Source organism: Pleurodeles waltl, chromosome 1_2 (assembly GCF_031143425.1).
Source record: "Pleurodeles waltl isolate 20211129_DDA chromosome 1_2, aPleWal1.hap1.20221129, whole genome shotgun sequence".
Lineage (NCBI taxonomy): Eukaryota > Metazoa > Chordata > Amphibia > Caudata > Salamandridae > Pleurodeles > Pleurodeles waltl.
The window spans coordinates 1,082,174,692-1,082,196,686 of NC_090437.1; the positions used below are offsets into that span (position 1 = coordinate 1,082,174,692).

The 21,995-nt window shown below is 50.4% G+C and overlaps 1 protein-coding gene across 1 annotated transcript in view; it reads right to left on the minus strand.

Annotated features, from left to right (window-relative positions):
* The window catches only part of TBC1D19 (TBC1 domain family member 19), a 921,320-nt gene that overhangs the window by 79,839 nt on the left and 819,486 nt on the right, over positions 1-21,995 (minus strand). The window lies entirely within an intron of this gene.

Here is a 21,995-nt window from a genome sequence, read left to right on the forward strand (position 1 = left end):
GTTGGCATCAAATTGTTAAGAACGACTCCGGCACGACGCCGTGTTAACACCGCATCGAAGCAATTTGTGTTTCTAAGCGCTATTTTTTTATTTAATCTTTCAAAATTCATAACTTGACTTGTGTATGTTGGATCTTTGTCGTTTTGGTCTTGTTTTGTTTAGATAAATATTGGCTATTGTTCTAAACCTGTGTTGAATCATTTTGTGGTGTTTTTACTGTGTGTGTTGGTACAAATACTTTACACCTTGTCTCTGAAGTTAAGCCTCATGCTAAGCTACCAAGGGGGCGAGCGGGGGTTAACTGAGTGTGATTCTCATTTACCCTGACTAGCGTGAGGGTCCTTGCTTGGACAGGGGGTAACCTGACTGCCAAGCAAAGACCCCATTTCAAACACTACTCATAACTCCGAGCATGCAGCAGGAGCAATGAATCAATGTTCAGTCAAATATTTATTTTAAGAATAAAAAGAAGTATTTTATTTCTAACTCTACTCATGAAAAAGAAGATTACAATACTTACAGATGACAACACATTTCCCTCTGAAGGTTGTGGCTCTAATGTTTCAAAGGCAGATCCTTGTCCCACCTGCTCCTTACAATGTGATCGGTGTTATTCACTGGTCGCCACATCCAGGGAATTCTCACTAGCAGGCCTCAACTTAAAAGTCCACTCCAACTCTTAGCAACTAGCTGAGTGTCTTTGAACCAGTAAGCTTAGCAGCGAGTCCCTGGGGGACTGGTAGCCCGTTCTCAGTCTTACCCGCTCCGCCAGAGGCTACTCGTGCAGGGTCGTCGAGGCAGTCCAGTCCGCGGGCACTCTCACAACTCCATACCTGCTCGAGAAGTTGGCTGCACGTAGATGGCGTGTCGCCACTCGGCAATTGCAGGCTCACTTCTGAGCCTAGGCATTTGGCTCCAGCAGTGATCAGAGGTGTTTCAGTGCACTTCCAGCAAGGTAAGTTTGCATGTTCCACAGAAGGCGGGGGTAATTCCAATGCTCCTGCTCACAATCCCAGAGATGAGGTGATGCGTCTTTGGTGTCCTCACACCATCCACAGTGTCAGGTCAGGTGCAGTCCTCATTGCTCCTCAGAACCCAAGGGTCACCACAGTGCACAGTTCTCGGGCTCCGGCCTGATCTGCAAGGTACAATTATTTCTGGCAGCCCCTCCTGGCACATGGAGTTACCACGCCACTGCCACCAAAGGCGCTGGCCCCTACCGCATGGCAGTCTGCACCACAGCAGCCCCTCCTAACATACGAGGTCACTGCTACAATCCCACACATGCCTAGGCCCTCTTTAACAAGAAGTATCTTCACTGTGGCCCTTCCCTGGCATATTGGTGTCACTGAATTGAATCTGCACATGGGCAATGACCCAATAGGTGCAGCAGCCGTCTCCTCACACTTTGCACCAGGAGTCCATTCGATAGGGCTCCCCAATGGACCTCGCTCCCTCCAACGCTGTCCTCTTCCTCGATAGGGCTCCCCACTGGACCTCGCTCCCTCCACGCTCTCCTCTTCCTCACAGGGAACACTGGACTTGGCAAAAAGGCAGGTGCTAGTGCTCCAGGCTCCAGGGAAGGTGGTCTTGATTTCCCTGGGTGATGTCCCCTCACCCAGCATGGAGACTAGCAGGCTGTGGCCTGAGTCCTGGTCAGAGGCAGAAGTCTTGTAGATCTTCCCCTTCACACCCACCCATTTGGCTGACTGGCCAATGACAATTTTGGGGGTCTCAAACTCCCATTTTTATAGTCCATTTCCAGACATCAAATGTGATTTATGATCTCAGTCTTTGAGGTTTTATGATGGGGACCTGCTTCTTTTGAAGTACATTCTTTGCCTCTACCTATTGAAAAGCCATCTGGCACAGCAGGAAAGACTTCCAAGCTGATAGTCACACAACATAGGCCATGGGAGTGACTAGAGTTCACACTTGGATACCAGCCACAGTGATATGTGCATCAAAAGGTTAATCTTGGGATCCCCGCCCCAATCTTTATGGTTCCCTTATAAGCCCCATCTCTTTCCTGAGATGAGTTCAGGTCCCTTCACTGTGATTTCTCAATGAATCAAAGAGCACCCTTTGAACTGTGGAGGGGAGCCTCGTTTTCCCTTCTCAGTGTATCTGACCCAGTTCACAGAAATGCAGCAATATGCAAATCTGTCTTGGGGGTGGGTATTCCTTTGTCTCCTAATGTCTTCACCATTCAGGCTTGGGACTCAAAAAGTGGAACCCATGTAATGCACCATTACAGGTACTTGCACTCCGTGTATGTACACAGCACACACACTGTCCAGTAATGTTGCCTCCATGTCTTGTTCCACTATTCTAAGGCCCTTTTGTTCTCGGGTTGGGCACCTAGTTCTAGATTAGTTTCACGGCTTGTGCCTTATTTTACAGTTATACACATTTTTTATTCATATTTTAGCAACCCTGCTTTTAGCAACTGTTTTTATATATGTTATCAGTTGTTCATTCTAGAAAGGCAGACTTCAAGCTGCATATTTAATCAGCCTTGTACTATATATAAATTGTACTTCTAGTTCAAGGCTCGGACACATAGGACATGATATGCTAACTTGCATTTTCCAGCCCAGGAGTAAGTTCTATCTCTGAGACAAGAGCATTACACAGAGCTGCTGCCCAAACAAGGCCAGGGTCATTATATAAACTACACTTAGACCCAGTGGGTGTAGAGGGCATTCCGGTCATGACCATCCTGGGATGTTTTCCTTTCGACCTGCAGCTTCACTGACACTGGTGCTGATAGCTCAGCCTCCTGAGGAGATTACCATTTGCAACATAGGCAGTCCCCTGCTACTCCTTGGGTGAATCCTTTAGGTGGGGCGAGGCAGAAGGCTGCAACCACTATGCTCTCAGATTCAGACATAGGGTTTTGGTAGGAACATCTAGGCTCTCTACAAACATGCTATGTTTCATCTGCCTAATTATTGTAGCACATGCTTTTTACACGCAAATATGATTATTTCAATAAATACATTGAAATCCATCTTGCATCTTGTATTTCAACTTGGCTTGTGTGAGTAACTGAGCAAAAGGGGTACGATCTGTTTTCACAACTTCCTTGAGGTGTCAGAGTGTCATGTTGAGGTTGCCATATTCACTTTTTGCCCCAGTAGGTTTGGTGGTCAGGGTGAGGCACTGAGAGGTGGCCAGGAGTTAGGGTGACAGCTGCCAAGCAGTGTGGGTATACTCAGTCTCCCACACTCGGTGCTGCTGCTTTCCTAAATGCTCAGTCCTATTACCAAAGTGGGAACTGTATAACATCACCACAGACACACATTCACTCATCGTGGACTGCTCAGTACTGTAGCCTTTTTGTGTTGCCAGTGGCAAGCACACATGCAGCCAGCATACACAATCACCATGTGTGTACTGCACAACTTTATACCCTCCATGCACTGTACTCATTGCAAGTGCACATACATCCATTACATGCATTCACTATGCACACACTGCACAGTATTGCTCTATGTTTGTATTGTACCCTTCCTAGGCATGCATACAAACAGTGCAGAGTCACCACCTCTACACTGTATAGCAGGTCACATCTTACTGTGGTAGACCAAGGGTGAATTAAGCACATAGAAGCAGATCTTTAAAAAGTGATTGAGCATGCTGGCGTATTTGAGTGACACAGGTTAAAAAGGACATCTTCACTAGCACTGAGCACTACACAGTATGCTGCCACCACTATGCTATTGCTGCTTAACTCTAGCTGAATGTGGTAGCCATCCACAACTATGAGAGCAGCGCTTGAGCGCCCCTCCTGGTCCAACAAAACCGTAACCGATGAGAGAAGCCTACGTCATGACACACATGCATAATTCATGTTTGCCTAAAACAACAAAATTCTGTATCACAGATTCAGACATTGTTAGACCTGTCAGCTCTTGGCTTCCCCTGTCTTTTTGGCTTCTGACCCTGTTTTTGATCCTGTGCTGAATTTAGCTTTTGCTTAATTTAGGACTCTGGGCACTTAAAGTGCAAGCGCTCTCTTTCTAAATGGTATTGGTGATTGGTTTACACTTGATTGGCATATTTGGTTTTCCAGTAATTCCCTAGTAATGTGCACTATGTGTTCCTAGGGTCGGTAAATCAAATGCTGCTAGTGAGCCTACAGAACTGATTGTGCCACCCATATGAGTAGCCCTGTAGACATGTCTCAGACCTGTCACTGCAGTGTGTGTGTGCAGTGTTAACTGCCAGTTTGACCTGGCAAGTGCACCCACATGCCAGGCCTAAATCATCACTTTTGCTGCATGTATGTCACCCCTAAGCCAGCCCCATGGGTAGGGTGCAGTGTATTTAAAAGGTAGCACATGTACTGGTGTGTTTTACATGTGCCGATAGAAAAATACTGCTAAATTCGGTTTTTGCTATTGCTAGGCCTATTGCTTCCATAGGGTAATATGGTGATTGCCTTGAAATATCTTGTAAGGGTGAAAGAGGCAGTATGTGTGCCCTGTCAGGTAAAATGGACATGTGCACAGCACCCATGCTCAAGGCTCCTGACTTCTCCAAAGAGATAGTGGTGCACGCAGATGCCTCAGAGCTAAACGAAGAGGGCCTAGGTCAACCTGTAGCCATCACTAGTAGGAGGTTAGTTTCCCAGGACCAGTGGTGGAGCGCAATAGAAAGGGGAGCTTTTGCTGTGGTCTGGGTGTGGAAGAAGCTGAGACCATAGTTGTTTGGGACTGACTTCTGGGTTCAGACAGACCACAGGCCCCTCAGATGGTTAATGCAGATGAGGGGTGAGAATCCTAAACTGCTAAGGTAGTCCATCTCCTTACAGGGAATGAACTTTATGGTGGAACACCACCCTGGCACAGAACACGCGATCACTGATGGTCTGTCCAGGTTCTTCCACCTTAGTGATGAGACCTCCCAAGAGGTTGGGTAGTTCTCCACAGTTTCAGCTGTCGGCTCTTGGAGCCGTTTCCCCTGTCTTTTTGACTTCTGATCTCCTGTTTTTGATGCTATGCTGAATTTTGTTTTTGCTGGCTTTTGGACTTTGGGCACTTTAGTGCTGCTGACCAGTGCTAAAGGGCAAGTGCTCTTTGTCTAAATGGTATTGGTGATTGGGTTATCCATGATTGGCATAGTTGATTTACTACTAAGTCCCTAGTAATGTGCACTATGTGTGCCCATGGCCTATAAATCAAATGCTACTAGTGGGTCTGCAGCACTGATTTGCCACCCACATGAGTAACCCTGTAAACATGTCTCAGACCTGCCACTGCAGTGTCTGTGTGTGCAGTTTTAACTGCCAGCTCGATCTGGCAAGGGCACCCACTTGCCAAGCCCAAACGTTCGCTGTTACTGCATGTATGTCACCCTTAAGGCAGCCCCATGGGCAAGGTCCAGTGCATTTAAAAGATAGGACATGTGTTTTACATGTCTTGCTAATGAAATACTGCTAAATTAATTTTTCGCTATTGCAAGGCCTATGTGGGGATTGCCTTGAAATACCTTTTAAGGGTAAATTCCCATTGGGAGGAGATAGAGATATGGAGTGTGGAGTATCTGAACTCACAATTTAAAGATACATTTTTGGTGACGTTGGTTTTCAAATTGTAAGTTTGAAAATGGCACCTTTAGAAAGAAGGCATTTTCTTGGTTAACCATTCTGAGCCTCTGTCTGTCTGTGGAATACATGTTAGGGTTAGGATGACAGTTGGGCTTTGAATTACCAGCCCAACTGACTAGACAGTCACACAAAGGGAGCTGAGGTGTGCCCTGCATATCCTGATGGGTCTTCCTGGGCTAGACTGGGGGGAGGAGCTGGCACTTTCACCTAAATAGAGCTGTGCCTGTCTTTACACAAAGCAGTCTCAAACCTCCTGTAGTGTGTCTGGAGCCAGGGGAGGAAAGGCAGGGACTTGAGCACTACAAATACTTTCCTTCGAAGTCGCCTACTTCTAAGGCAGAAATGAGTATAAGTACAGGACTTCTGAGACCACAACTGTAGAATCCTTCTGGACTGAGGGCATTCTGCCAGGAAGAAGAGCTAGATGCTATAGGAGGGACACTGCCACTCTGCCTGTTGCTTTGTTGTGCTGGTCTGCTGCTTGCTGCTTCTATCCTGGAAGTGAAAGGACTGGACTTTCACATCTTGCTTTCAAAGGCTCTCCAAGGGTTTGGATTAAACTTGCCTCCTGTTAAAGTCTCCAGGATGGATATCACAGACTTCATCTGCCAGCACCTGGGCTCTCTTGCTGAGAGTCCTGACTCACCAAGTGATGCCATATCCAGTTCCTGGGCCCTTGGGAGTGAGTTCTGATGTAACCAAGAAGAAACGAAGTACCCTGACTCCAGAGTGACTTCCGAACCGGCAACGCTGTCCGACTCCACACCGCTGCCTTCACCGGAGCTGTGGTCCCCGCTGAGTGCGACCGATGCCGCAGGCCTGACGCTGCTGCAGTGCCTCCAAAGTCCTCCCACAGCATGAGTCCCAAGTGCGTGTCACCGACGTCCATTATACCCGACTCCGCCGCAGGATCTGTGGCCCCGTGGTGTCATCGAGATACTGCAAAGTCGATGCCTCATGTCTTCTCCTTCTAGATTAATCAACCCTGCCAGATCGTAAGGAACCAATGCCTCACCACCAACGCTGCATCACCTCTCCTGCAACCATAAGGAACAGACGCCTCACCTGCCCTGCCTTGCAGTAAAGAACCAACTCCTTACCTCCCCAGTAGCTATAAGGAACCAAGGCCGCACCGGCCCCAGCAATGGCTCACCTCCCTGACTCCATGCAGCGTCTTTGTTTCCTCATCGTTTTTAAAGGTACTAAGCCTAGGGTCCGTGTGACTCTGTGACCGACCTGCACTCCCTCGTGAGTGGTGTCAGACTGTTGGGAACGACTCCGTCAAGACATCGTGAAAGCCCGAGTTGGAGCTATTGTGTTTCTAAGCGCTTTACTGAGATTTGATCTTGAAAAATATGTATCTTTGCTTGTGTATGTTGGATTTTTGTTGTTTTAGTTTTGCTTTGCTCAGATAAGTATTGGCTATTTCCCTAAATTGGTGTGGGATACTTTTGTGGTGTTTTTACTGTGTTACTGTGTGTGTATAAATACTTTATATATTGCCTCTGAGATAAGCTAGACTGTTCGTGCCAAGCTACTAAGGGGGTGAGCAGGGGTTATCTCAGCTGTGCGACTCCCTTACTATGACTGGAGTGATGGTACCTACTTGGACAGGGTGTACACCACTGCCAACTACAGACCCCATTCTAACAAACATTAATACTTTTGGGCACTCAGGGAAGGGCTACACATCCATTACCATGCAGAGAACATTTCCGTCCCAACACCTTGTCTAAAAAAGAACCACAATAACACACTTGTATTTAGTGAACAGACCCATACTTTAGTTATTTCATCTAGATCACAGAATGAATGAACAGGAGGAGAATTAGATATGTGCTAGCCTTTGCTACCCTACTAGTTTAGACAGAAATAAAACCATGAGATCTCTTGAACAGGTCAAACCGGTGTTAAAATGTACAGTGAAAGGACAACTCTATGAAGAGGAATACAAGCTTAGGAGACAAAGGAATCTATGCTTATATGGTGGGAAGCCTGGACACTGTTGTTTTTAATAACAAAAGTTTATTTAAAAAAAAATCAAAGCATTAAGACACATAGGCGGTCATTACAACATTGGCGGTAAAAGGCGCTTACCACAGTGCAGAAGACCGCCAACACACCGCCGCAGCTGCGGAATTCCGCCACAGCTGTTATGACCCACATCTCGGAATCCGCCAAAAGTCAGACACCCACACAAGTCTGCCACACCAAAGGTCAGTGATAAACTGGCGATACCAAAACCGACACCGTCACGGCAACAGAAATACGCCCATACTATCACGACCCACGAATCCACACGGCGGTCTTTCAACCACGGTATTCCATTGGCGGTACACACCTCTGCGCTTAAAATACACACACATTTACAAAACACAGCCACATTGGACTATTCAAAACACACACACCTGATACACATACACACACCACACACACACACCCATTACAATATAAAACACACACCCACAAACCCCTACGACCACAAATTCAGAAAGAAGGCCAGAGAGAGACAGCACCAGCAAGAACAATAGCATCCACAGGCACACAACACCATCACCCACACAACTTCCATGCACCTCAAACAACACACCACTACATATCACCACACTTATCACCACACACTCCACCCCACACATCACCTACACCACCCCATGGCACGGCAAAGACACCCCAGGTTCTCGGAGGAGGAGCTCAGGGTCATGGTGGAGGAAATCGTCCGGGTAGAGCCACAGCTATTCGAAGCACAGGTGCAGCACACCTCAATTGCAAGGAAGATGGAGCTATGGCGAAGAATAGTGGACAGGGTCAACGCAGTGGGACAACACCCAAGAAATAGGGAGGACATCAGGAAGAGGTGGAACGACCTACGGGGGAAGGTACATTCCGTGGTCTCAAGACACCACCTGGCGGTTCAGCGGACTAGCGGCAGACCCCCACCTCCTCCCCCACAACTAACAACATGGGAGGAGCAGGTCTTGGCGATTCTGCATCCTGAGGGCCTCGCAGGAGTAGGTGGAGGAATGGACTCTGGTAAGTCAAATCTTAACTATTACATCCCCCACCCTACCTGCATGCTATCACATACCCCCACCCTCACCCCCAGAACCCCAACTCCTCACATATGTCCCAACATCACAAACCACACATCCCAACACCAAGCCCTGCATGCAACAACAAAGCATGGACACCCATCACCAAATCATGCCCACTGCACATACCCATACACCTCCCTAAACCATCATCACACAAGCTCCCACACAGGAATGCTAGCATTGGGGTACACGGTCACCCACCCATTGTACACCATGCCACATACAGATGAAATAAACATCCTTTTATACCCCTGCAGGACCCCTACCCAACGTCACCGGACAGGAGGGTCCACACATGTCCACACCACCAACAGAATAGGCCCACAGTGATGACAGCAGCTCTGTCCAACTGGATCTAGAGGACCAGCCTAGACCATCGGGGACCTCGGGACAGTTGGTTCCCCTCACACAGGCACAGGCCACCACAGACCTTCCCCCCTCTGGAAACACCAGCACAGCACCCACCCAGCGGGCCCATACCTCCGTCCCCAGGACACGTCAATCAGCTGTGTGTCCACCACTACAGGGAACCCAGGCTAACCCACCACCCCAACAACAACAGGGACCTGGGGGCAGTGGTAGTGGGCACACGGTCCAGGGGACGGAGGCCCAGGAACACAGGGGAACTGGGAGGGCTGCTGTGCGACAGGGGGCGGACAGGCCAAGGGAACCCACTCTCCACGAGGCCCTCTCCCCCATCATGGGAGCCTACCACCATTCCCAGGAGACAATGGCAATGGTACTGGCCAAGTTTCAGGAGACCCAGCGCATGCAGGAGGAACAGTATATGGGCATCAGGGAGGAACTCCGAACCATCAGCTCCACCCTGGGCACCATCGTAGGGGTGCTTAAGGAAGTACTCAACACCAGGAGGGACACTTGTGGCACTACAAGAGGCCCCTGACACTAGCATGGACGATGAACTGCCCACCACCTCCGCCGGCGCTAGTGGACAGGACGCCCCTCCACAGGACCACCACATCAGCACCCCACCCCCTGCAGATGGAGAACCACCCCGCAAACGGTCCCTGAGATCCAGGACAAAGACAGAGCACGATGCCAAGACCCCCGCCAAGAAATGAGACCACCCTGATTGTCATCCTACTGTCCCACTTTGTCACCCTGTCCATAATTAAACTGCCCCAGCTCCATTTCATATGCCCATATAGGCAATGCACCTGTGAGACTAATAGACTGGACTCTGCCATGGACATTCCTCCACCATCACCCCTCACCATTTCACTACCCCCTCCAATATTGAGCATTTAAATAAACACACCTAAAGCACAAAATGATCTGGAGTCTGTCTGTGATTTCGAAATAGTGTATTAGCAATTACACTGACAAAATGTTTTTTAAATAGTAATGTCAACATACCTATGTCACACAGCTCTAATCCATGAGGAATCTAAGCAGATGTCACACAGTGGGACCCACATCTGTGAAATCGTAAGGGAAAGTGACAACTCAGTGACCATACACTGGGTGAAAACGACAGACAGGAGAGAGGTAGTAGTGTCAAAGTACATGTAATAGACAGGTTTGTATTCCTACCTGTGTCTCACTGGAAATATAGCAGGATCACTGAGTCCCTGTTCTGCATGTCTTCTTCCTCTGCTTCCTCCTCAGCACTGTCCACAGGCTCCACAGCTGCAACAACACCGCCATCTGAACCATCCTCCTGCAGAAAAGGCACCTGGTGTGGCAAAGCCAAGTTGTGAAGCATACAGCAGGCCACGATGATCTGGCACACCTTCGTTGGTGAGTAGAATAGGGATCCACCTGTCATATGGAGGCACCTGAACCTGGCCTTCAGGAGGCCGAAGGTCCGCTCGATCACCCTCCTAGTTCGCCCATGGGCCTCACTGTAGCGTTCCTCTGCCCTTGTCCTGGGATTCCTCACTGGGGTCAGTAGCCATGACAGGTTGGGGTAACCAGTCACCTGCAAACGGCGAGGGACAACACACACTAACCTGGAGGGATAACCCCAGACCCAGACAACCATTCCCACTGACTAACTTCCAGGTGCTCACCTAATAACCACACACAGTGCCTCTGGAGTTGACCCATCACATAAGGGATGCTGCTATTCCGCAGGATGTAGGCGTCATGCACTGAGCCAGGGAACATGGCATTCACGTGGGAGATGTACTGGTCTGCCAAACATACCATCTTTACATTCATAGAAGGATAACTCTTCTGGTTTCTGTACACCTGTTCCCTCCTGTGGGGGGGGGGACCAAAGCCACATGGGTCCCATCAATGGCACCTATGATGTTGGGGATATGTCGCAGGGCATAGAAATCACCTTTCACTATAGGCAAATCCTCCACCTGAGGGAAAACGATGTAGCTCCGCATGTGTTTCAGAAGGGCAGACAACACTCTGGACAATACGTTGGAAAACATAGGCTGGGACATCCCTGATGCCATGGCCACAGTTGTTTGAAATGACCCACTTGCAAGGAAATGGAGCACTGACAGCACCTGCACTTGAGGGGGTATTCCTGTGGGATGGCGGATTGCTGACATCAGGTCTGGCTCCAATTGGGTACACAGTTCCTGGATTGTGGCACGGTCAAGCCTGTAGGTGATTATCAAATGTCGCTCCTCCATTGTTGACAGGTCCACCAACGGTCGGTACACCGGAGGATGCTGCCATCTCCTCACATGTCCCAGCGGACGATGCCTATAAAGGACAACAGCGAGCACAGAGTCAAACAACTCAGAGGAATGTACCCACAGTTTACCCAGAACACCAATCATGCACAAAAGGTGGCCTGTATGTGTGTTGAGTCTAGGCCTAGGTATGTGTGACGCAGTTGAAAATGAAGCCATGTGGGCCCCTGAAATGGCGGCTGACCTCTAAAGTGGGACAATGGGATGTGAGGTAACTGCGCTGGCATTGTACACCGTTGCGGTAGGTGGTCGAAGACCGCGGCGCAATGCTGCATTGGTTAACATTGGACCCTATGGGTCCCAGGAGCCAATGACGATGTACGCCGGTGGTGACGGTACGCACCGCCGCGGACGTGACCGCCATTTTCTATCTGTTCAATCACTCGATACCTGATCTTCAACAGGAGAGGACCTACACTGCAAGTGCTGCTGTGACCTCTGTCTGGAAGAGACAACGGTTCGTGCGTCTGGGGAAAGGGCCCCTGCCTTCACATCGGAGGAGTTGGAGAAGCTCGTGGATGGGGTCCTCCCCAGTACACGCTACTCTACGGTCCTCCAGACAAACAGGTAAGTACACAGGGAGCATGTTGTATGGGCTATGGGATGTAAGAAGGAAGGGGGCAGAGTGCTGCGTGCATGAAAGACGATGAATGCATGTGCCACATGGCAAAGGTAGGGATGGGGGCCAATCACTTTGACGGTGCAGTTGGTAATGACTTCTCTTCTTCCCCTGTACATTTCATGTAGGTCATGTAGGTCAGCGCCCACCAGAAGAAAGATATTTGGCGTGCCGTCACCAAGGACGTCCGGACCTTGGGGGTCTACCACAGACGGAGCACCCACTGCAGGAAAAGATGGGAGGATGTGAGAAGGTAGCCTCTTTCTAGCCTTGTTACCCCCACTTTTGGCCTGTTTGTGAGTGTATGTCAGGATGTTTGTCACTGTTTTCACTGTCTCACTGGGATCCTGATAGCCAGGCCTCAGTGCTCATAGTGAAAACACTATGTTTTCAGTATGGTTGTTATGTGTCACTGGGATCCTGCTGGTCAGGACCCCAGTGCTCATAGGTTTGTGGCCTATATGTATGTGTCACTGGGACCCTGTCACACAGGGCCCCAGTGCTCATAGGTGTGCATGTATATGTTCCCTGTGTGGTGCCTAACTGTCTCACTGAGGCTCTGCTAACCAGAACCTCAGTGGTTATGCTCTCTCATTACTTTCAAATTGTCACTAACAGGCTAGTGACCATTTTTACCAATTTACATTGGCTTACTGGAACACCCTTATAATTCCCTAGTATATGGTACTGAGGTACCCAGGGTATTGGGGTTCCAGGAGATCCCTATGGGCTGCAGCATTTCTTTTGCCACCCATAGGGAGCTCTGACAATTCTTACACAGGCCTGCCACTGCAGCCTGAGTGAAATAACGTCCACGTTATTTCACAGCCATTTTACACTGCACTTAAGTAACTTATAAGTCACCTATATGTCTAACCTTTACCTGGTAAAGGTTAGGTGCAAAGTTACTTAGTGTGAGGGCACCCTGGCACTAGCCAAGGTGCCCCCACATTGTTCAGAGCCAATTCACTGAACTTTGTGAGTGCGGGGACACCATTACACGCGTGCACTACATATAGGTCACTACCTATATGTAGCTTCACCATGGTAACTCCGAATATGGCCATGTAACATGTCTATGATCATGGAATTGCCCCCTCTATGCCATCCTGGCATTGTTGGTACAATTCCATGATCCCAGTGGTCTGTAGCACAGACCCTGGTACTGCCAGACTGCCCTTCCTGGGGTTTCACTGCAGCTGCTGCTGCTGCCAACCCCTCAGACAGGCAGCTGCCCTCCTGGGGTCCAGCCAGGCCTGGCCCAGGATGGCAGAACAAAGAACTTCCTCTGAGAGAGGGTGTGACACCCTCTCCCTTTGGAAAATGGTGTGAAGGCAGGGGAGGAGTAGCCTCCCCCAGCCTCTGGAAATGCTTTGTTGGGCACAGATGTGCCCAATTCTGCATAAGCCAGTCTACACCGGTTCAGGGACCCCTTAGCCCCTGCTCTGGCGCGAAACTGGACAAAGGAAAGGGGAGTGACCACTCCCCTGACCTGCACCTCCCCTGGGAGGTGTCCAGAGCTCCTCCAGTGTGCTCCAGACCTCTGCCATCTTGGAAACAGAGGTGCTGCTGGCACACTGGACTGCTCTGAGTGGCCAGTGCCACCAGGTGACGTCAGAGACTCCTGCTGATAGGCTCCTTCAGGTGTTAGTAGCCTTTCCTCTCTCCTAGGTAGCCAAACCCTCTTTTCTGGCTATTTAGGGTCTCTGTCTCTGGGGAAACTTCAGATAACGAATGCATGAGCTCAGCCGAGTTCCTCTGCATCTCTCTCTTCACCTTCTGATAAGGAAACGACCGCTGACCGCGCTGGAAGCCTGCAAACCTGCAACATAGTAGCAAAGACGACTACTGCAACAAAGATGGCAATAAGAAGAAAGATGGTGAAAAATCTCAAGATAAGCATGGGGATAAGGGTAAAACCAAAGATCCCACTTCAAATCTTAAACACTCTTCAGAGGGTGGGGATAAAACAAATTCTTCCTCTTCTTCCCAACCTGCACACATTAAAAAGCCTTGGTGCTTTGTGTGTAAAAACAGAGGCCATAGGCCAGGGGATAAGTCCTGTCCAGGTAAACCCCCTGAGCCTACCACCACTAATACATCAAGCTCTAGTGCCCCTAGCAGTAGTGGTACTAGTGGTGGGACTGCTGGCAACAGTGAAGCAAAGGGTGTAGTTGGGTTCACTTATGGGTCCATAGTGGAAACTGATGTAATCAGTCCCAAGACAGTTTCTGTCACACCTAGTGGCATTGGCCTTGCCACACTGGCTGCTTGTCCCCTTACAATGGATAAGTACAGGCAGACAGTTTCAATAAATGGCGTTGAGGCCTTGGCCTACAGGGACACAGGTGCCAGTTTCACTTTGGTGACTGACAACCTAGTACACCCTGATCAACACATCATTGGACAACAGTATAAGATTATTGATGTCCATAACTCCACTAAGTTTCTTCCCTTAGCTATAATTCAGTTTAGTTGGGGTGGAGTTACTGGCCCTAAGCAGGTGGTGGTATCACCTAGCTTACCTGTAGACTGTCTCTTAGGTAATGACCTAGAGGCCTCAGGTTGGGCTGATGTAGAGTTTTAGGCCCATGCAGCCATGCTGGGCATCCCTGAGGAATTGTTCCCTCTCATTTCAAGTGAAATGAAAAAGCAAAGGAGAGAAGGCCTGAAAACTCAGGATCCCTCTCCATCAACAGGTAAAAAGGGTATCACAGTATCCCCTAACCACCCTACCATTCAGGATACTATTCCTGTGGTGGGAGAAACCTCTCCTGGGGTGGCACCTGTTCCAAGGGAATCATCAGCTGGCATAGCTGGACTCCCTGAGGTAGAAGTACCTCTCTGTGGGATAACTAACATTGGTGACAAAAAGAGCACCATTTTAGTTAACATGGAGCATCCCTCCAACCCTCCCAGAGAAACTTTAGTGCAGAAACCCTGTACTGCCTCACAACACTTAGGACAGCATCCCTGCCCTAGTGTGGAGCTCATAGGACAGCATCCCTGCCCTGCTCCAACTCAAGAGAAACAGCATCCCTGTTCTCTCTTCCAGCCAAATGGACAAAGTTTTTGTCCAGCTATGGCTTTACTGAGACAGCATCCCTGTCTGGCATTTCCATCATTACAAATAGGTTCAGTGGATAATTCCCACTGCTCTAAACTAAAACTTACTGATAGAAACTCTGAAAATACATCTTCACATTGTTGGTTAGCTAAAAAACTTCAAACAGGGTGGTTTACATCCCCACAGGGAAGTAACCATATAGTGGATGATAAAGGGAGTAACCAGTCTATTGCAGAGCTACTCTCTACTTATCACCACTTAGACAATAAAGTCTCAACTGACCAAGGTTAGCCTTATTGTCCTTCGTTTGGGGGGGGTTGTGTGAGAAGGTAGCCTCTTTCTAGCCTTGTTACCCCCACTTTTGGCCTGTTTGTGAGTGTATGTCAGGATGTTTGTCACTGTTTTCACTGTCTCACTGGGATCCTGATAGCCAGGCCTCAGTGCTCATAGTGAAAACACTATGTTTTCAGTATGGTTGTTATGTGTCACTGGGATCCTGCTGGTCAGGACCCCAGTGCTCATAGGTTTGTGGCCTATATGTATGTGTCACTGGGACCCTGTCACACAGGGCCCCAGTGCTCATAGGTGTGCATGTATATGTTCCCTGTGTGGTGCCTAACTGTCTCACTGAGGCTCTGCTAACCAGAACCTCAGTGGTTATCCTCTCTCATTACTTTCAAATTGTCACTAACAGGCTAGTGACCATTTTTACCAATTTACATTGGCTTACTGGAACACCCTTATAATTCCCTAGTATATGGTACTGAGGTACCCAGGGTATTGGGGTTCCAGGAGATCCCTATGGGCTGCAGCATTTCTTTTGCCACCCATAGGGAGCTCTGACAATTCTTACACAGGCCTGCCACTGCAGCCTGAGTGAAATAACGTCCACGTTATTTCACAGCCATTTTACACTGCACTTAAGTAACTTATAAGTCACCTATATGTCTAACCTTTACCTGGTAAAGGTTAGGTGCAAAGTTACTTAGTGTGAGGGCACCCTGGCACTAGCCAAGGTGCCCCCACATTGTTCAGAGCCAATTCACTGAACTTTGTGAGTGCGGGGACACCATTACACGCGTGCACTACATATAGGTCACTACCTATATGTAGCTTCACCATGGTAACTCCGAATATGGCCATGTAACATGTCTATGATCATGGAATTGCCCCCTCTATGCCATCCTGGCATTGTTGGTACAATTCCATGATCCCAGTGGTCTGTAGCACAGACCCTGGTACTGCCAGACTGCCCTTCCTGGGGTTTCACTGCAGCTGCTGCTGCTGCCAACCCCTCAGACAGGCAGCTGCCCTCCTGGGGTCCAGCCAGGCCTGGCCCAGGATGGCAGAACAAAGAACTTCCTCTGAGAGAGGGTGTGACACCCTCTCCCTTTGGAAAATGGTGTGAAGGCAGGGGAGGAGTAGCCTCCCCCAGCCTCTGGAAATGCTTTGTTGGGCACAGATGTGCCCAATTCTGCATAAGCCAGTCTACACCGGTTCAGGGACCCCTTAGCCCCTGCTCTGGCGCGAAACTGGACAAAGGAAAGGGGAGTGACCACTCCCCTGACCTGCACCTCCCCTGGGAGGTGTCCAGAGCTCCTCCAGTGTGCTCCAGACCTCTGCCATCTTGGAAACAGAGGTGCTGCTGGCACACTGGACTGCTCTGAGTGGCCAGTGCCACCAGGTGACGTCAGAGACTCCTGCTGATAGGCTCCTTCAGGTGTTAGTAGCCTTTCCTCTCTCCTAGGTAGCCAAACCCTCTTTTCTGGCTATTTAGGGTCTCTGTCTCTGGGGAAACTTCAGATAACGAATGCATGAGCTCAGCCGAGTTCCTCTGCATCTCTCTCTTCACCTTCTGATAAGGAAACAACCGCTGACCGCGCTGGAAGCCTGCAAACCTGCAACATAGTAGCAAAGACGACTACTGCAACTCTGTAACGCTGATCCTGCCGCCTTCTCGACTGTTTTCCTGCTTGTGCATGCTGTGGGGGTAGCCTGCCTCCTCTCTGCACCAGAAGCTCCGAAGAAATCTCCCGCGGGTCGACGGAATCTTCCCCCTGCAACCGCAGGCACCAAAAAGCTGCATCACCGGTCCCTTGGGTCTCCTCTCAGCACGACGAGCGAGGTCCCTCGAATCCAGCGACTCTGTCCAAGTGACCCCCACAGTCCAGTGACTCTTCAGCCCAAGTTTGGTGGAGGTAAGTCATTGCCTCACCTCGCTGGGCTGCATTGCTGGGAACCGCGACTTTGCAGCTACTCCGGCCCCTGTGCACTTCCAGCGGAAATCCTTTGTGCACAACCAAGCCTGGGTCCACGGCACTCTAACCTGCATTGCACGACTTTCTAAGTTGGTCTCCGGCGACGTGGGACTCCTTTGTGCAACTTCGGCGAGCACCGTTTCACACATCCTCGTAGTGCCTGTTTCTGTCACTTCTCTGGGTGCTACCTGCTTCAGTGAGGGCTCTTTGTCTTGCTCGACGTCCCCTCTCTCTGCATGTCCAATTTGCAACCTCCTGGTCCCTCCTGGGCCCCAGCAGCGTCCAAAAATGCCAAACGCACGATTTGCGTGTAGCAAGGCTTGTTGGCGTCCTTCTGGCGGGAAAACACTTCTGCACGACTCTCCAAGGCGAGAGGGATCCGTCCACCAAAGGGGAAGTCTCTACCCCTTTTCGTTCCTGCAGAAACCTCAGCTTCTTCTGTCCAGTCGAAGCTTCTTTGCACCCGCAGCTGGCATTTCCTGGGCATCTGCCCATCTCCGACTTGCTTGTGACTTTTGGACTTGGTCCCCTTGTTCCACAGGTACCCTAGATTGGAAATCCACAGTTGTTGCATTGCTGGTTTGTGTCTTTCCTGCATTATTCCTCTAACACGACTCTTTTGTCCTTAGGGGAACTTTAGTGCACTTTGCACTCACTTTTCAGGGTCTTGGGGAGGGTTATTTTTCTAACTCTCACTATTTTCTAATAGTCCCAGCGACCCTCTACAAGGTCACATAGGTTTGGGGTCCATTCGTGGTTCGCATTCCACTTTTGGAGTATATGGTTTGTGTTGCCCCTATCCCTATGTTTCCCCATTGCATCCTATTGTAACTATACATTGTTTGCACTGTTTTCTAAGACTATACTGCATATTTTTGCTATTGTGTATATATATCTTGTGTATATTTCCTATCCTCTCACTGAGGGTACACTCTAAGATACTTTGGCATATTGTCATAAAAATAAAGTACCTTTATTTTTAGTATAACTGTGCATTGTGTTTTCTTATGATATTGTGCATATGACACTAGGTGGTACTGTAGTAGCTTCACACGTCTCCTAGTTCAGCCTAAGCTGCTCTGCTAAGCTACCTTTATCTATCAGCCTAAGCTGCTAGACACCCTATACACTAATAAGAGATAAATGGGCCTGTTGCAAGGTGCAAGTACCCCTTGGTACTCACTACAAGCCAGTCCAGCCTCCTACAGAGGACATTCGCCGCTGGAGCAAGAAGACGGCGGAGGCTAAGCTGGGGATGGCCTCCCAACGTGGGAGGGGTGCCCGTCGCACCATGACCCCCCTGATGTTCAGGATCCTGGCGGTGGCCTACCCGGAGTTGGATGGGCGCTTGAGGGCATCACAGCAGACACAAGGGGGTGAGTACACTCTCATTCTGCTGACTTTGCGCCCAGTGGAGTTGTCTGGGTGGGGGAGGAGGGCTGTGGGTTTCCCTAGGTCAGGGCAAGTTCCGTAGGCAAGGCCCCTCCATAAGGCAGGCCATGTGGCACCCCAGCCCACATCTGTAGAGTGCCAAATACAGCTATTCATGCCCCTGTGTCATCTATGTGTGCAGATGTCGTCCATAGCCTTGTAGGCCATTTCCCGGGAATTGAACAGTGGAGCCCAAGAGCACAGTGTAGTGGAGGGGGCTTCTGTGTCTGTCGTGTCCGCCAACGGTAGCGCTAATCCATGCACTCAACATGTCTTTCTTCTGTCGTCCCCCCCCTTTTTGTGGTCTCCCTGTTCTTGTGTGCATTAGCATCATCAGGCGGAGGAGCAGTGGCACCGGAGCAGGAGGGAGCTGCATCCCACATGGCCCTGGAGGGCGAGACTACGGACTCGGAATTCATCAGTGGACGGAGGGCGAGGGGGGCTCTACGGTGGGGACAGGAGCTGACACCAGCGACACGGACTCGTCCTCTGATGGGAGCTCCCTTGTGGTGGCGGCAACATCTGTGCCCCCCGCCTCTACAGGTACAGCTGCCACCCCCCCTACCAGCACCGCCCTCCCAGCAGCCCCTCAGCCTTCGCCCCGTGCCCGCTCACCCAGGAGGGTGGGCATCACCTTCGCCCCAGGCACATCAGGCCCTGCCCCAGTCACCACTGCTGTCCTCAGTGAGGAGGCCACTGACCTCCTCAGGTCCCTCACTGTTGGGCAGTCTACCATTTTGAATGCCATCCAGGGTGTAGAAAGGCAGTTGCAACAAACTAATGCATTCTAGGAGGGCATTCATTCTGGTCGGTCGGCCCTTCACCGAGCTTTTCAAACTCTGGCCTCAGCACTGATGGCAGCCATTGTCCCCGTCTCTAGCCTCCCCCTCCAACTTCCTCCACCCAGACCCAATCCCCTGTACCTCTGCCTATCCCAAGCACACCATCAGACCAGCCTGCACACACCTCAACACACAAGGGAAGCTCAGGCAAACATAAGGAGCGCACATCCCACAGGCACTCACGCAAGCAACACACATGCAGACACACCAACATCCACTGCCTCCACTGTGTCCCCCTCCTCGTCGTCTCCCTCCTCCCTCCCAGTTTCGTCTACACTCACACCTGCATGCACTACCTCTACAGCCACTACGTCCCTCACCAGCACACCCACCAGCACACCCCGCTCACGTGCAGTCACCACCCCCACTACCATTCACACGTCCCCTGTGTCCTCTCCCAGTGTATCTCCCAAGATACACAAACGCAGGCACACACCCACCCAACAGCCATCCACCTCACGACAGCCTCCAGTGCATGCACCTTCACCCAAGGTCACCAAACGAACACCTCCTACTACCACCACCTCTTCCTCCACTCCCAAACCCCCTCCAGCTACCCATCCCAGTGTGTCCAAAAAACTTTTCCTGTCCACCCTTGACCTTTTTCCCACACCTCCTCCACCCCGTCCATCTCATAGGTCCCGAAGTAGTACCTCAGCCAAAACATCTCCGGCACCAGTGGTGCCTGTAGTCACCGGTATGTGAAGTGCATTGGCCACCAGGACAGCCAGTGTGGCATGGAGCCACAGCACAGACAGTCCCCCACCTGTGAAGCATCAGAAGTTGGCCAGTGCCCGGCAGGAGAGGGGGAAGACTCCAGCCACTAAAGCCGCTCCCAGGGGTCCTGGTGGGAGTGTGGAGTCAGCTATGACACCTTCCAAGGTGGGGAAGGGCCACAAGAAACCCGGCAAATCTGGGAATAGCTGCACGGCGGAGAAGACTGCCATCATCCGCGCTGGCCAGGAGGCCACCGCCAGCCCCAGCCCAGCTGCCCAGGAGGCCACCACCAGCCCCAGCCCCAGCCCAGCTGCCCAGGAGGCCAAAGCCAGCCCCAGCCCAGCTGCCCAGGAGGCCACTGCCAGCCCCAGCCCAGCTTCCCAGGAGGCCAACTGTAGAGACTTGAGAGACTGTGGCTTTGCATTCCCCAGGATTGAACAGTGGGCAAGCCACCCACTGTAGAGACTTGAGAGACTGTGGCTTTGCACTCCCCAGGATGGAACAGTGGGCAAACCACCCACTGTAGAGACTTGAGAGACTGTGGCTTTCACTCCCCAGGATTGAACAGTGGGCAACCCACCCACTGTAGAGACTTGAGAGACTGTGGCTTTGCACTCCCCAGGATGGAACAGTGGGCATGGGGCCCCCTCGTGGATTTGGCGTTGTGCACTCAAGCGGCTGAGGTGCCCCCCCTTTCCCTCCCCCTGAGGTGCCTGTTTTCTTGCTGTCTGATGCCCCTGCAGTGTTCTCTCTGTTATGGTCGGGGATCTTGTGTGGGCCTCGCCCATACCGTGTGGTCCCAGTGTTCCACTGACTTGCTTTGTGCAGTACCTGGATTTCTATGCCTGGTATATATTTTGTACATGGTGTATATATATATATATATTTCTGCCTACTTGTTTGTAATATATTCCGATGGTTACACTCATTTTCTTTGGTCTTTGCATTCTTCCGGGGGAGTTTGGGGGGTTTAACTGTGATGTATTGATATGCATTAGTGTGTGTGTTGTAGTGGGTGAGGGTGGGGGTGTTGCGTGTGTGTGTCCCTGTTTTTTGCCTCCCCCTCCCCTGTGTCGTAGGTGCAGTAGTCACTGTGGTCTTCGCCGCCGGAGTTCGTGCTCCTGGTAGAGGAGCAGGAAGACTATCGCAGGTAGGATTTGGAGTTCCGGTTCCATGTTGTCCTAGTTCCTCGTGGGGTGTGTAGAGGGGAGCGTTTTCCCTTAGGAATCCTGTTTCCGCTGTGTTTTTATCAGCGGTGAATCCGCCCCGGAAAAGGTGTCGGATTGGCCTGTCATAATAGTGTGGGCGGTACATTGTCTCCCGCCTGTCTGTTGGCGGTGACCACTGTGCTGTTTATTTGTACCGCCGTGGTGATCGGAGTGTTAAAGTGGCTGTCTTTGCTATTTTGTTACCGCCGGCCTGTTGGCGGTCTTACCGCCGCTTTAAAACCGTCCGCCAGGGTTGTAATGACCACCATAATGTAATCACAATATGATGAATTCATTAAAAAAGCACAATACATCACATCACGTTATCCAGAGATCAAATTTTAGTGGCTCGGCCATCTCCCTCAAATCTTATGATGTTCATGTGGACATCCTTTGGATTTATAAATAGCAACCTCTATTTTTGCACACCAGTTCATTGCTGTCCACCATTCAGTGGCATAAGGAGGGC